Genomic DNA, 10,000 nt, shown 5'->3' with positions numbered 1-10,000 from the left:
CACACCTGCGGCCATACCACCCTGAAAGCGCCCGATCTCGTCTGATCTTGGAAGCTAAGCAGGGTTGGGCCTGGTTAGTACCTGGATGGGAGACCGCCTGGGAATACCAGGTGTTGTAGGCTTTTAATTTTTTCTCACAGTCCGGGGAGAGCTTTTTGCCATGTGTTTCTTGCTCATCATCAAAGCTTTAAACCCTTATTTGAACCTTCTCACCTTCTCTGTCCTGTCCCAGAGCTTATAATTCTTTCTGTCTGACGACAAGCAGCAGCAGCAGCAGCAGCAGCAGCAGCAGCAGCAGCAGCAACAGAATAAGAGAAGTAAAATAAAAAACTTTCACACCTGCGGCCATACCACCCTGAAAGCGCCCGATCTCGTCTGATCTTGGAAGCTAAGCATGGTTGGGCCTGGTTAGTACCTGGATGGGAGACCGCCTGGGAATACCAGGTGTTGTAGGCTTTTAATTTTTTCTCACAGTCCGGGGAGAGCTTTTTGCCATGTGTTTCTTGCTCATCATCAAAGCTTTAAACCCTTATTTGAACCTTCTCACCTTCTCTGTCCTGTCCCAGGGCTTATAATTCTTTCTGTCTGACGACAAGCAGCAGCAGCAGCAGCAGCAGCAGCAGCAGCAGCAGCAGCAGCAACAACAGAATAAGAGAAGTAAAATAAAGAACTTTCACACCTGCGGCCATACCACCCTGAAAGCGCCCGATCTCGTCTGATCTCGGAAAGTAAGCAGGGTTGGGCCTGGTTAGTACCTGGATCGGAGACCGCCTGGGAATACCAGGTGTTGTAGGTTTTTAATTTTTTCTCACAGTCCGGGGAGAGCTTTTTGCCATGTGTTTCTTGCTCATCATCAAAGCTTTAAACCCTTATTTGAACCTTCTCACCTTCTCTGTCCTGTCCCAGGGCTTATAATTCTTTTTGTCTGACGACAAGCAGCAGCAGCAGCAGCAGCAGCAGCAGCAGCAGCAGCAGCAGCAGCAGCAGCAGCAACAGAATAAGAGAAGTAAAATAAAAAACTTTCACACCTGCGGCCATACCACCCTGAAAGCGCCCGATCTTGTCTGATCTTGGAAGCTAAGCAGGGTTGGGCCTGGTTAGTACCTGGATGGGAGACCGCCTGGGAATACCAGGTGTTGTATGCTTTTAATTTTTTCTCACAGTCCGGGGAGAGCTTTTTGCCATGTGTTTCTTGCTCATCATCAAAGCTTTAAACCCTTATTTGAACCTTCTCACCTTCTCTGTCCTGTCCCAGGGCTTATAATTCTTTCTGTCTGACGACAAGCAGCAGCAGCAGCAGCAGCAGCAGCAGCAGCAGCAGCAACAGAATAAGAGAAGTAAAATAAAGAACTTTCACACCTGCAGCCATACCACCCTGAAAGCGCCCGATCTCGTCTGATCTCGGAAGCTAAGCAGGGTTGGGCCTGGTTAGTACCAGGATGGGAGACCGCCTGGGAATACCAGGTGTTGTAGGCTTTTAATTTTTTCTCACAGTCCGGGGAGAGCTTTTTCCCATGTGTTTCTTGCTCATCATCAAAGCTTTAAACCCTTATTTGAACCTTCTCACCTTCTCTGTCCTGTCCCAGGGCTTATAATTCTTTTTGTCTGACGACAAGCAGCAGCAGCAGCAGCAGCAGCAGCAGCAGCAGCAGCAGCAGCAGCAACAGAATAAGAGAAGTAAAATAAAAAACTTTCACACCTGGGGCCATACCACCCTGAAAGCGCCCGATCTCGTCTGATCTTGGAAGCTAAGCAGGGTTGGGCCTGGTTAGTACCTGGATGGGAGACCGCCTGGGAATACCAGGTGTTGTAGGCTTTTAATTTTTTCTCACAGTCCGGGGAGAGCTTTTTGCCATGTGTTTCTTGCTCATCATCAAAGCTTTAAACCCTTATTTGAACCTTCTCATCTTCTCTGTCCTGTCCCAGGGCTTATAATTCTTTCTGTCTGACGACAAGCAGCAGCAGCAGCAGCAGCAGCAGCAGCAGCAGCAGCAGCAACAGAATAAGAGAAGTAAAATAAAGAACTTTCACACCTGTGGCCATACCACCCTGAAAGCGCCAGATCTCGTCTGATCTCGGAAGCTAAGCAGGGTTGGGCCTGGTTAGTACCTGGATGGGAGACCGCCTGGGAATACCAGGTGTTGTAGGCTTTTATTTTTTTCTCACAGTCCGGGGAGAGCTTTTTGCCATGTGTTTCTTGCTCATCATCAAAGCTTTAAACCCTTATTTGAACCTTCTCACCTTCTCTGTCCTGTCCCAGGGCTTATAATTCTTTCTGTCTGACGACAAGCAGCAGCAGCAGCAGCAGCAGCAGCAGCAGCAATAGCAGCAGCAGCAGCAGCAGCAGCAGCAGCAGCAGCAGCAACAGAATAAGAGAAGTAAAATAAAGAACTTTCACACCTGCGGCCATACCACCCTGAAAGCGCCCGATCTTGTCTGATCTCGGAAGCTAAGCAGGGTTGGGCCTGGTTAGTACCTGGATGGGAGACTGCCTGGGAATACCAGGTGTTGTAGGCTTTTAATTTTTTCTCACAGTCCGGGGAGAGCTTTTTGCCATGTGTTTCTTGCTCATCATCAAAGCTTTAAACCCTTATTTGAACCTTCTCACCTTCTCTGTCCTGTCCCAGGGCTTATAATTCTTTCTGTCTGACGACAAGCAGCAGCAGCAGCAGCAGCAGCAGCAGCAGCAGCAGCAGCAGCAGCAGCAGCAGCAGCAGCAGCAGCAGCAGCAGCAGCAGCAACAGAATAAGAGAAGTAAAATAAAGAACTTTCACACCTGCGGCCATACCACCCTGAAAGCGCCTGATCTCGGAAAGTAAGCAGGGTTGGGCCTGGTTAGTACCTGGATGGGAGACCGCCTGGGAATACCAGGTGTTGTAGGTTTTTAATTTTTTCTCACAGTCCGGGGAGAGCTTTTTGCCATGTGTTTCTTGCTCATCATCAAAGCTTTAAACCCTTATTTGAACCTTCTCACCTTCTCTGTCCTGTCCCAGGGCTTATAATTCTTTTTGTCTGACGACAAGCAGCAGCAGCAGCAGCAGCAGCAGCAGCAGCAGCAGCAGCAACAGAATAAGAGAAGTAAAATAAAAAACTTTCACACCTGCGGCCATACCACCCTGAAAGCGCCCGATCTTGTCTGATCTTGGAAGCTAAGCAGGGTTGGGCCTGGTTAGTACCTGGATGGGAGACCGCCTGGGAATACCAGGTGTTGTAGGCTTTTAATTTTTTCTCACAGTCCGGGGAGAGCTTTTTGCCATGTGTTTCTTGCTCATCATCAAAGCTTTAAACCCTTATTTGAACCTTCTCACCTTCTCTGTCCTGTCCCAGGGCTTATAATTCTTTCTGTCTGACGACAAGCAGCAGCAGCAGCAGCAGCAGCAGCAGCAGCAGCAGCAGCAGCAACAGAATAAGAGAAGTAAAATAAAAAGCTTTCACACCTGTGGCCATACCACCCTGAAAGCGCCTGATCTTGTCTGATCTCAGAAGCTAAGCAGGGTTGGGCCTGGTTAGTACCTGGATGGGAGACCGCCTGGGAATACCAGGTGTTGTAGGCTTTTAATTTTTTCTCACAGTCCGGGGAGAGCTTTTTGCCATGTGTTTCTTGCTCATCATCAAAGCTTTAAACCCTTATTTGAACCTTCTCACCTTCTCTGTCCTGTCCCAGGGCTTATAATTCTTTCTGTCTGACGACAAGCAGCAGCAGCAGCAGCAGCAGCAGCAGCAGCAGCAGCAACAGAATAAGAGAAGTAAAATAAAGAACTTTCACACCTGCAGCCATACCACCCTGAAAGCGCCCGATCTCGTCTGATCTCGGAAGCTAAGCAGGGTTGGGCCTGGTTAGTACCTGGATGGGAGACCGCCTGGGAATACCAGGTGTTGTAGGCTTTTAATTTTTTCTCACAGTCCGGGGAGAGCTTTTTGCCATGTGTTTCTTGCTCATCATCAAAGCTTTAAACCCTTATTTGAACCTTCTCACCTTCTCTGTCCTGTCCCAGGGCTTATAATTCTTTTTGTCTGACGACAAGCAGCAGCAGCAGCAGCAGCAGCAGCAGCAGCAGCAGCAGCAGCAGCAGCAGCAGCAGCAGCAGCAACAGAATAAGAGAAGTAAAATAAAAAACTTTCACACCTGCGGCCATACCACCCTGAAAGCGCCCGATCTCGTCTGATCTTGGAAGCTAAGCAGGGTTGGGCCTGGTTAGTACCTGGATGGGAGACCGCCTGGGAATACCAGGTGTTGTAGGCTTTTAATTTTTTCTCACAGTCCGGGGAGTGCTTTTTGCCATGTGTTTCTTGCTCATCATCAAAGCTTTAAACCCTTATTTGAACCTTCTCACCTTCTCTGTCCTGTCCCAGGGCTTATAATTCTTTCTGTCTGACGACAAGCAGCAGCAGCAGCAGCAGCAGCAGCAGCAGCAGCAGCAACAGAATAAGAGAAGTAAAATAAAGAACTTTCACACCTGTGGCCATACCACCCTGAAAGCGCCAGATCTCGTCTGATCTTGGAAGCTAAGCAGGGTTGGGCCTGGTTAGTACCTGGATGGGAGACCGCCTGGGAATACCAGGTGTTGTAGGCTTTTAATTTTTTCTCACAGTCCGGGGAGAGCTTTTTGCCATGTGTTTCTTGCTCATCATCAAAGCTTTAAACCCTTATTTGAACCTTCTCACCTTCTCTGTCCTGTCCCAGGGCTTATAATTCTTTTTGTCTGACGACAAGCAGCAGCAGCAGCAGCAGCAGCAGCAGCAGCAGCAGCAACAGAATAAGAGAAGTAAAATAAAAAACTTTCACACCTGCGGCCATACCACCCTGAAAGCGCCCGATCTCGTCTGATCTTTGAAGCTAAGCAGGGTTGGGCCTGGTTAGTACCTGGATGGGAGACCGCCTGGGAATACCAGGTGTTGTAGGCTTTTAATTTTTTCTCACAGTCCGGGGAGAGCTTTTTGCCATGTGTTTCTTGCTCATCATCAAAGCTTTAAACCCTTATTTGAACCTTCTCACCTTCTCTGTCCTGTCCCAGGGCTTATAATTCTTTTTGTCTGACGACAAGCAGCAGCAGCAGCAGCAGCAGCAGCAGCAGCAGCAGCAACAGAATAAGAGAAGTAAATTAAAAAATTTCACACCTGCGGCCATACCACCCTGAAAGCGCCCGATCTCGTCTGATCTTGGAAGCTAAGCAGGGTTGGGCCTGGTTAGTACCTGGATGGGAGACCGCCTGGGAATACCAGGTGTTGTAGGCTTTTAATTTTTTCTCACAGTCCGGGGAGAGCTTTTTGCCATGTGTTTCTTGCTCATCATCAAAGCTTTAAACCCTTATTTGAACCTTCTCACCTTCTCTGTCCTGTCCCAGGGCTTATAATTCTTTCTGTCTGACGACAAGCAGCAGCAGCAGCAGCAGCAGCAGCAGCAGCAGCAGCAGCAGCAGCAGCAGCAACAGAATAAGAGAAGTAAAATAAAGAACTTTCACACCTGCGGCCATACCACCCTGAAAGCGCCCGATCTCGTCTGATCTCGGAAGCTAAGCAGGGTTGGGCCTGGTTAGTACCTGGATGGGAGACCGCCTGGGAATACCAGGTGTTGTAGGCTTTTAATTTTTTCTCACAGTCCGGGGAGAGCTTTTTGCCATGTGTTTCTTGCTCATCATCAAAGCTTTAAACCCTTATTTGAACCTTCTCACCTTCTCTGTCCTGTCCCAGGGCTTATAATTCTTTTTGTCTGACGACAAGCAGCAGCAGCAGCAGCAGCAGCAGCAGCAGCAGCAGCAGCAGCAGCAGCAGCAGCAACAGAATAAGAGAAGTAAAATAAAAAACTTTCACACCTGCGGCCATACCACCCTGAAAGCGCCCGATCTCGTCTGATCTCGGAAGCTACGCAGGGTTGGGCCTGGTTAGTACCTGGATGGGAGACCGCCTGGGAATACCAGGTGTTGTAGGCTTTTAATTTTTTCTCACAGTCCGGGGAGAGCTTTTTGCCATGTGTTTCTTGCTCATCATCAAAGCTTTAAACCCTTATTTGAACCTTCTCACCTTCTCTGTCCTGTCCCAGGGCTTATAATTCTTTCTGTCTGACGACAAGCAGCAGCAGCAGCAGCAGCAGCAGCAGCAGCAGCAGCAGCAGCAGCAGCAGCAACAGCAACAGAATAAGAGAAGTAAAATAAAAAACTTTCACACCTGCGGCCATACCACCCTGAAAGCGCCCGATCTCGTCTGATCTCGGAAGCTAAGCAGGGTTGGGCCTGGTTAGTACCTGGATGGGAGACCGCCTGGGAATACCAGGTGTTGTAGGCTTTTAATTTTTTCTCACAGTCCGGGGAGAGCTTTTTGCCATGTGTTTCTTGCTCATCATCAAAGCTTTAAACCCTTATTTGAACCTTCTCACCTTCTCTGTCCTGTCCCAGGGCTTATAATTCTTTTTGTCTGACGACAAGCAGCAGCAGCAGCAGCAGCAGCAGCAGCAACAGCAGCAACAGCAGCAACAGCAACAGCAGCAGCAGCAACAGCAACAGAATAAGAGAAGTGAAATAAAAAACTTTCACACCTGCGGCCATACCACCCTGAAAGCACCTGATTTCGGAAGCTAAGCAGGGTTGGGCCTGGTTAGTACCTGGATGGGAGACCGCCTGGGAATACCAGGTGTTGTAGGCTTTTTCTTTTCTCACAGTCTGGGGAGAGCTTTTTGCCATGTGTTTCTTGCTCATCATCAAAGCTTTAAACCCTTATTTGAACCTTCTCACCTTCTCTGTCCTGTCCCAGGGCTTATAATTCTTTCTGTCTGACGACAAGCAGCAGCAGCAGCAGCAGCAGCAGCAGCAGCAGCAGCAGCAGCAGCAGCAGCAGCAGCAGCAGCAGCAGCAGCAGCAGCAGCAGCAGCAGCAGCAGCAGCAGCAGCAGCAACAGAATAAGAGAAGTAAAATAAAGAACTTTCACACCTGCGGCCATACCACCCTGAAAGTGCCTGATCTCGGAAGCTAAGCAGGGTTGGGCCTGGTTAGTACCTGGATGGGAGACCGCCTGGGAATTCCAGGTGTTGTAGGCTTTTTCTTTTCTCACAGTCCGGGGAGAGCTTTTTGCCATGTGTTTCTTGCTCATCATCAAAGCTTTAAACCCTTATTTGAACCTTCTCACCTTCTCTGTCCTGTCCCAGGGCTTATAATTCTTTCTGTCTGACGACAAGCAGCAGCAGCAGCAGCAGCAGCAGCAGCAGCAGCAGCAGCAGCAACAGAATAAGAGAAGTAAAATAAAGAACTTTCACACCTGCGGCCATACCACCCTGAAAGCGCCCGATCTCGTCTGATCTCGGAAAGTAAGCAGGGTTGGGCCTGGTTAGTACCTGGATGGGAGACCGCCTGGGAATACCAGGTGTTGTAGGTTTTTAATTTTTTCTCACAGTCCGGGGAGAGCTTTTTGCCATGTTTCTTGCTCATCATCAAAGCTTTAAACCCTTATTTGAACCTTCTCACCTTCTCTGTCCTGTCCCAGGGCTTATAATTCTTTTTGTCTGACGACAAGCAGCAGCAGCAGCAGCAGCAGCAGCAGCAGCAGCAGCAGCAGCAGCAGCAGCAGCAGCAGCAGCAGCAGCAGCAGCAACAGAATAAGAGAAGTAAAATAAAAAACTTTCACACCTGCGGCCATACCACCCTGAAAGCGCCCGATCTTGTCTGATCTTGGAAGCTAAGCAGGGTTTGGCCTGGTTAGTACCTGGATGGGAGACCGCCTGGGAATACCAGGTGTTGTAGGCTTTTAATTTTTTCTCACAGTCCGGGGAGAGCTTTTTGCCATGTGTTTCTTGCTCATCATCAAAGCTTTAAACCCTTATTTGAACCTTCTCACCTTCTCTGTCCTGTCCCAGGGCTTATAATTCTTTCTGTCTGACGACAAGCAGCAGCAGCAGCAGCAGCAGCAGCAGCAGCAGCAGCAGCAGCAGCAGCAGCAGCAGCAGCAACAGAATAAGAGAAGTAAAATAAAGAACTTTCACACCTGCAGCCATACCACCCTGAAAGCGCCCGATCTCGTCTGATCTCGGAAGCTAAGCAGGGTTGGGCCTGGTTAGTACCTGGATGGGAGACCGCCTGGGAATACCAGGTGTTGTAGGCTTTTAATTTTTTCTCACAGTCCGGGGAGAGCTTTTTGCCATGTGTTTCTTGCTCATCATCAAAGCTTTAAACCCTTATTTGAACCTTCTCACCTTCTCTGTCCTGTCCCAGGGCTTATAATTCTTTTTGTCTGACGACAAGCAGCAGCAGCAGCAGCAGCAGCAGCAGCAGCAGCAGCAGCAGCAGCAGCAGCAGCAGCAGCAGCAGCAGCAGCAGCAGCAACAGAATAAGAGAAGTAAAATAAAAAACTTTCACACCTGCGGCCATACCACCCTGAAAGCGCCCGATCTCGTCTGATCTTGGAAGCTAAGCAGGGTTGGGCCTGGTTAGTACCTGGATGGGAGACCGCCTGGGAATACCAGGTGTTGTAGGCTTTTAATTTTTTCTCACAGTCCGGGGAGAGCTTTTTGCCATGTGTTTCTTGCTCATCATCAAAGCTTTAAACCCTTATTTGAACCTTCTCACCTTCTCTGTCCTGTCCCAGGGCTTATAATTCTTTCTGTCTGACGACAAGCAGCAGCAGCAGCAGCAGCAGCAGCAGCAGCAGCAGCAGCAGCAACAGAATAAGAGAAGTAAAATAAAGAACTTTCACACCTGCGGCCATACCACCCTGAAAGCGCCCGATCTTGTCTGATCTCGGAAGCTAAGCAGGGTTGGGCCTGGTTAGTACCTGGATGGGAGACCGCCTGGGAATACCAGGTGTTGTAGGCTTTTAATTTTTTCTCACAGTCCGGGGAGAGCTTTTTGCCATGTGTTTCTTGCTCATCATCAAAGCTTTAAACCCTTATTTGAACCTTCTCACCTTCTCTGTCCTGTCCCAGGGCTTATAATTCTTTTTGTCTGACGACAAGCAGCAGCAGCAGCAGCAGCAGCAGCAGCAGCAGCAGCAGCAGCAGCAGCAGCAGCAGCAGCAGCAGCAGCAGCAGCAGCAACAGAATAAGAGAAGTAAAATAAAAAACTTTCACACTTGAGGCCATACCACCCTGAAAGCGCCCGATCTCGTCTGATCTTTGAAGCTAAGCAGGGTTGGGCCTGGTTAGTACCTGGATGGGAGACCGCCTGGGAATACCAGGTGTTGTAGGCTTTTAATTTTTTCTCACAGTCCGGGGAGAGCTTTTTGCCATGTGTTTCTTGCTCATCATCAAAGCTTTAAACCCTTATTTGAACCTTCTCACCTTCTCTGTCCTGTCCCAGGGCTTATAATTATTTTTGTCTGACGACAAGCAGCAGCAGCAGCAGCAGCAGCAGCAGCAGCAGCAGCAGCAACAGAATAAGAGAAGTAAAATAAAAAACTTTCACACCTGCGGCCATACCACCCTGAAAGCGCCCGATCTCGTCTGATCTTGGGAGCTAAGCAGGGTTGGGCCTGGTTAGTACCTGGATGGGAGACCGCCTGGGAGTACCAGGTGTTGTAGGCTTTTAATTTTTTCTCACAGTCCGGGGAGAGCTTTTTGCCATGTGTTTCTTGCTCATCATCAAAGCTTTAAACCCTTATTTGAACCTTCTCACCTTCTCTGTCCTGTCCCAGGGCTTATAATTCTTTCTGTCTGACGACAAGCAGCAGCAGCAGCAGCAGCAGCAGCAGCAGCAGCAGCAGCAACAGAATAAGAGAAGTAAAATAAAAAGCTTTCACACCTGTGGCCATACCACCCTGAAAGCGCCTGATCTTGTCTGATCTCAGAAGCTAAGCAGGGTTGAGCCTGGTTAGTACCTGGATGGGAGACCGCCTGGGAATACCAGGTGTTGTAGGCTTTTAATTTTTTCTCACAGTCCGGGGAGAGCTTTTTGCCATGTGTTTCTTGCTCATCATCAAAGCTTTAAACCCTTATTTGAACCTTCTCACCTTCTCTGTCCTGTCCCAGGGCTTATAATTCTTTCTGTCTGACGACAAGCAGCAGCAGCAGCAACAGAAT

General features: G+C 49.0%; 25 non-coding genes and 4 pseudogenes across 25 annotated transcripts; all 29 read left to right on the top strand.

Moving 5' to 3' along the window:
* Positions 1–3: 3 nt before the first annotated feature.
* Positions 4–122, top strand: LOC128485260 (5S ribosomal RNA). The gene has a single exon (XR_008351605.1). It is a non-coding gene; the product is annotated as a 5S ribosomal RNA (ribosomal RNA).
* Positions 123–337: 215 nt separating this feature from the next.
* On the top strand, positions 338–456 carry LOC128486336 (5S ribosomal RNA). The gene has a single exon (XR_008352638.1). It is a non-coding gene; the product is annotated as a 5S ribosomal RNA (ribosomal RNA).
* A 221-nt stretch (positions 457–677) lies between these two features.
* On the top strand, positions 678–796 carry LOC128486767 (5S ribosomal RNA). The gene has a single exon (XR_008353047.1). It is a non-coding gene; the product is annotated as a 5S ribosomal RNA (ribosomal RNA).
* Positions 797–1,026: 230 nt separating this feature from the next.
* On the top strand, positions 1,027–1,145 carry LOC128486732 (5S ribosomal RNA). Its single transcript, XR_008353015.1, has one exon. It is a non-coding gene; the product is annotated as a 5S ribosomal RNA (ribosomal RNA).
* A 212-nt stretch (positions 1,146–1,357) lies between these two features.
* Positions 1,358–1,476, top strand: LOC128484868 (5S ribosomal RNA). Its single transcript, XR_008351232.1, has one exon. It is a non-coding gene; the product is annotated as a 5S ribosomal RNA (ribosomal RNA).
* A 221-nt stretch (positions 1,477–1,697) lies between these two features.
* Positions 1,698–1,816, top strand: LOC128486273 (5S ribosomal RNA). The gene has a single exon (XR_008352579.1). It is a non-coding gene; the product is annotated as a 5S ribosomal RNA (ribosomal RNA).
* A 215-nt stretch (positions 1,817–2,031) lies between these two features.
* On the top strand, positions 2,032–2,150 carry LOC128486031 (5S ribosomal RNA). Its single transcript, XR_008352351.1, has one exon. It is a non-coding gene; the product is annotated as a 5S ribosomal RNA (ribosomal RNA).
* A 248-nt stretch (positions 2,151–2,398) lies between these two features.
* On the top strand, positions 2,399–2,517 carry LOC128486303 (5S ribosomal RNA). Its single transcript, XR_008352607.1, has one exon. It is a non-coding gene; the product is annotated as a 5S ribosomal RNA (ribosomal RNA).
* Positions 2,518–2,774: 257 nt separating this feature from the next.
* On the top strand, positions 2,775–2,883 carry LOC128487610 (uncharacterized; annotated as a pseudogene).
* A 215-nt stretch (positions 2,884–3,098) lies between these two features.
* LOC128486359 (5S ribosomal RNA) lies at positions 3,099–3,217 on the top strand. The gene has a single exon (XR_008352660.1). It is a non-coding gene; the product is annotated as a 5S ribosomal RNA (ribosomal RNA).
* Positions 3,218–3,435: 218 nt separating this feature from the next.
* Positions 3,436–3,554, top strand: LOC128486145 (5S ribosomal RNA). Its single transcript, XR_008352458.1, has one exon. It is a non-coding gene; the product is annotated as a 5S ribosomal RNA (ribosomal RNA).
* Positions 3,555–3,766: 212 nt separating this feature from the next.
* Positions 3,767–3,885, top strand: LOC128488443 (5S ribosomal RNA). Its single transcript, XR_008353856.1, has one exon. It is a non-coding gene; the product is annotated as a 5S ribosomal RNA (ribosomal RNA).
* A 239-nt stretch (positions 3,886–4,124) lies between these two features.
* Positions 4,125–4,243, top strand: LOC128485259 (5S ribosomal RNA). Its single transcript, XR_008351604.1, has one exon. It is a non-coding gene; the product is annotated as a 5S ribosomal RNA (ribosomal RNA).
* A 212-nt stretch (positions 4,244–4,455) lies between these two features.
* Positions 4,456–4,574, top strand: LOC128486619 (5S ribosomal RNA). Its single transcript, XR_008352906.1, has one exon. It is a non-coding gene; the product is annotated as a 5S ribosomal RNA (ribosomal RNA).
* Positions 4,575–4,786: 212 nt separating this feature from the next.
* Positions 4,787–4,905, top strand: LOC128486479 (5S ribosomal RNA). The gene has a single exon (XR_008352774.1). It is a non-coding gene; the product is annotated as a 5S ribosomal RNA (ribosomal RNA).
* Positions 4,906–5,116: 211 nt separating this feature from the next.
* Positions 5,117–5,235, top strand: LOC128485258 (5S ribosomal RNA). The gene has a single exon (XR_008351603.1). It is a non-coding gene; the product is annotated as a 5S ribosomal RNA (ribosomal RNA).
* A 227-nt stretch (positions 5,236–5,462) lies between these two features.
* Positions 5,463–5,581, top strand: LOC128485435 (5S ribosomal RNA). The gene has a single exon (XR_008351770.1). It is a non-coding gene; the product is annotated as a 5S ribosomal RNA (ribosomal RNA).
* Positions 5,582–5,811: 230 nt separating this feature from the next.
* On the top strand, positions 5,812–5,930 carry LOC128485841 (5S ribosomal RNA). The gene has a single exon (XR_008352168.1). It is a non-coding gene; the product is annotated as a 5S ribosomal RNA (ribosomal RNA).
* A 233-nt stretch (positions 5,931–6,163) lies between these two features.
* Positions 6,164–6,282, top strand: LOC128485423 (5S ribosomal RNA). Its single transcript, XR_008351759.1, has one exon. It is a non-coding gene; the product is annotated as a 5S ribosomal RNA (ribosomal RNA).
* A 248-nt stretch (positions 6,283–6,530) lies between these two features.
* Positions 6,531–6,639, top strand: LOC128487387 (uncharacterized; annotated as a pseudogene).
* A 282-nt stretch (positions 6,640–6,921) lies between these two features.
* Positions 6,922–7,030, top strand: LOC128487453 (uncharacterized; annotated as a pseudogene).
* A 216-nt stretch (positions 7,031–7,246) lies between these two features.
* LOC128485730 (5S ribosomal RNA) lies at positions 7,247–7,365 on the top strand. Its single transcript, XR_008352058.1, has one exon. It is a non-coding gene; the product is annotated as a 5S ribosomal RNA (ribosomal RNA).
* Positions 7,366–7,614: 249 nt separating this feature from the next.
* On the top strand, positions 7,615–7,733 carry LOC128486857 (5S ribosomal RNA). The gene has a single exon (XR_008353133.1). It is a non-coding gene; the product is annotated as a 5S ribosomal RNA (ribosomal RNA).
* A 236-nt stretch (positions 7,734–7,969) lies between these two features.
* LOC128488442 (5S ribosomal RNA) lies at positions 7,970–8,088 on the top strand. The gene has a single exon (XR_008353855.1). It is a non-coding gene; the product is annotated as a 5S ribosomal RNA (ribosomal RNA).
* A 254-nt stretch (positions 8,089–8,342) lies between these two features.
* Positions 8,343–8,461, top strand: LOC128485256 (5S ribosomal RNA). Its single transcript, XR_008351601.1, has one exon. It is a non-coding gene; the product is annotated as a 5S ribosomal RNA (ribosomal RNA).
* Positions 8,462–8,679: 218 nt separating this feature from the next.
* On the top strand, positions 8,680–8,798 carry LOC128485606 (5S ribosomal RNA). The gene has a single exon (XR_008351936.1). It is a non-coding gene; the product is annotated as a 5S ribosomal RNA (ribosomal RNA).
* A 254-nt stretch (positions 8,799–9,052) lies between these two features.
* Positions 9,053–9,171, top strand: LOC128486956 (uncharacterized; annotated as a pseudogene).
* A 215-nt stretch (positions 9,172–9,386) lies between these two features.
* Positions 9,387–9,505, top strand: LOC128486423 (5S ribosomal RNA). The gene has a single exon (XR_008352721.1). It is a non-coding gene; the product is annotated as a 5S ribosomal RNA (ribosomal RNA).
* Positions 9,506–9,720: 215 nt separating this feature from the next.
* LOC128486743 (5S ribosomal RNA) lies at positions 9,721–9,839 on the top strand. The gene has a single exon (XR_008353025.1). It is a non-coding gene; the product is annotated as a 5S ribosomal RNA (ribosomal RNA).
* Positions 9,840–10,000: the final 161 nt, after the last annotated feature.

The sequence above is a fragment of the Spea bombifrons genome, chromosome 3 (genome assembly GCF_027358695.1).
Source record: "Spea bombifrons isolate aSpeBom1 chromosome 3, aSpeBom1.2.pri, whole genome shotgun sequence".
In the NCBI taxonomy this organism is placed as follows: Eukaryota; Metazoa; Chordata; class Amphibia; order Anura; family Pelobatidae; genus Spea; species Spea bombifrons.
Note: the sequence above shows the minus strand (reverse complement) of the source record. Positions and strands in the feature narration are given on the sequence as shown.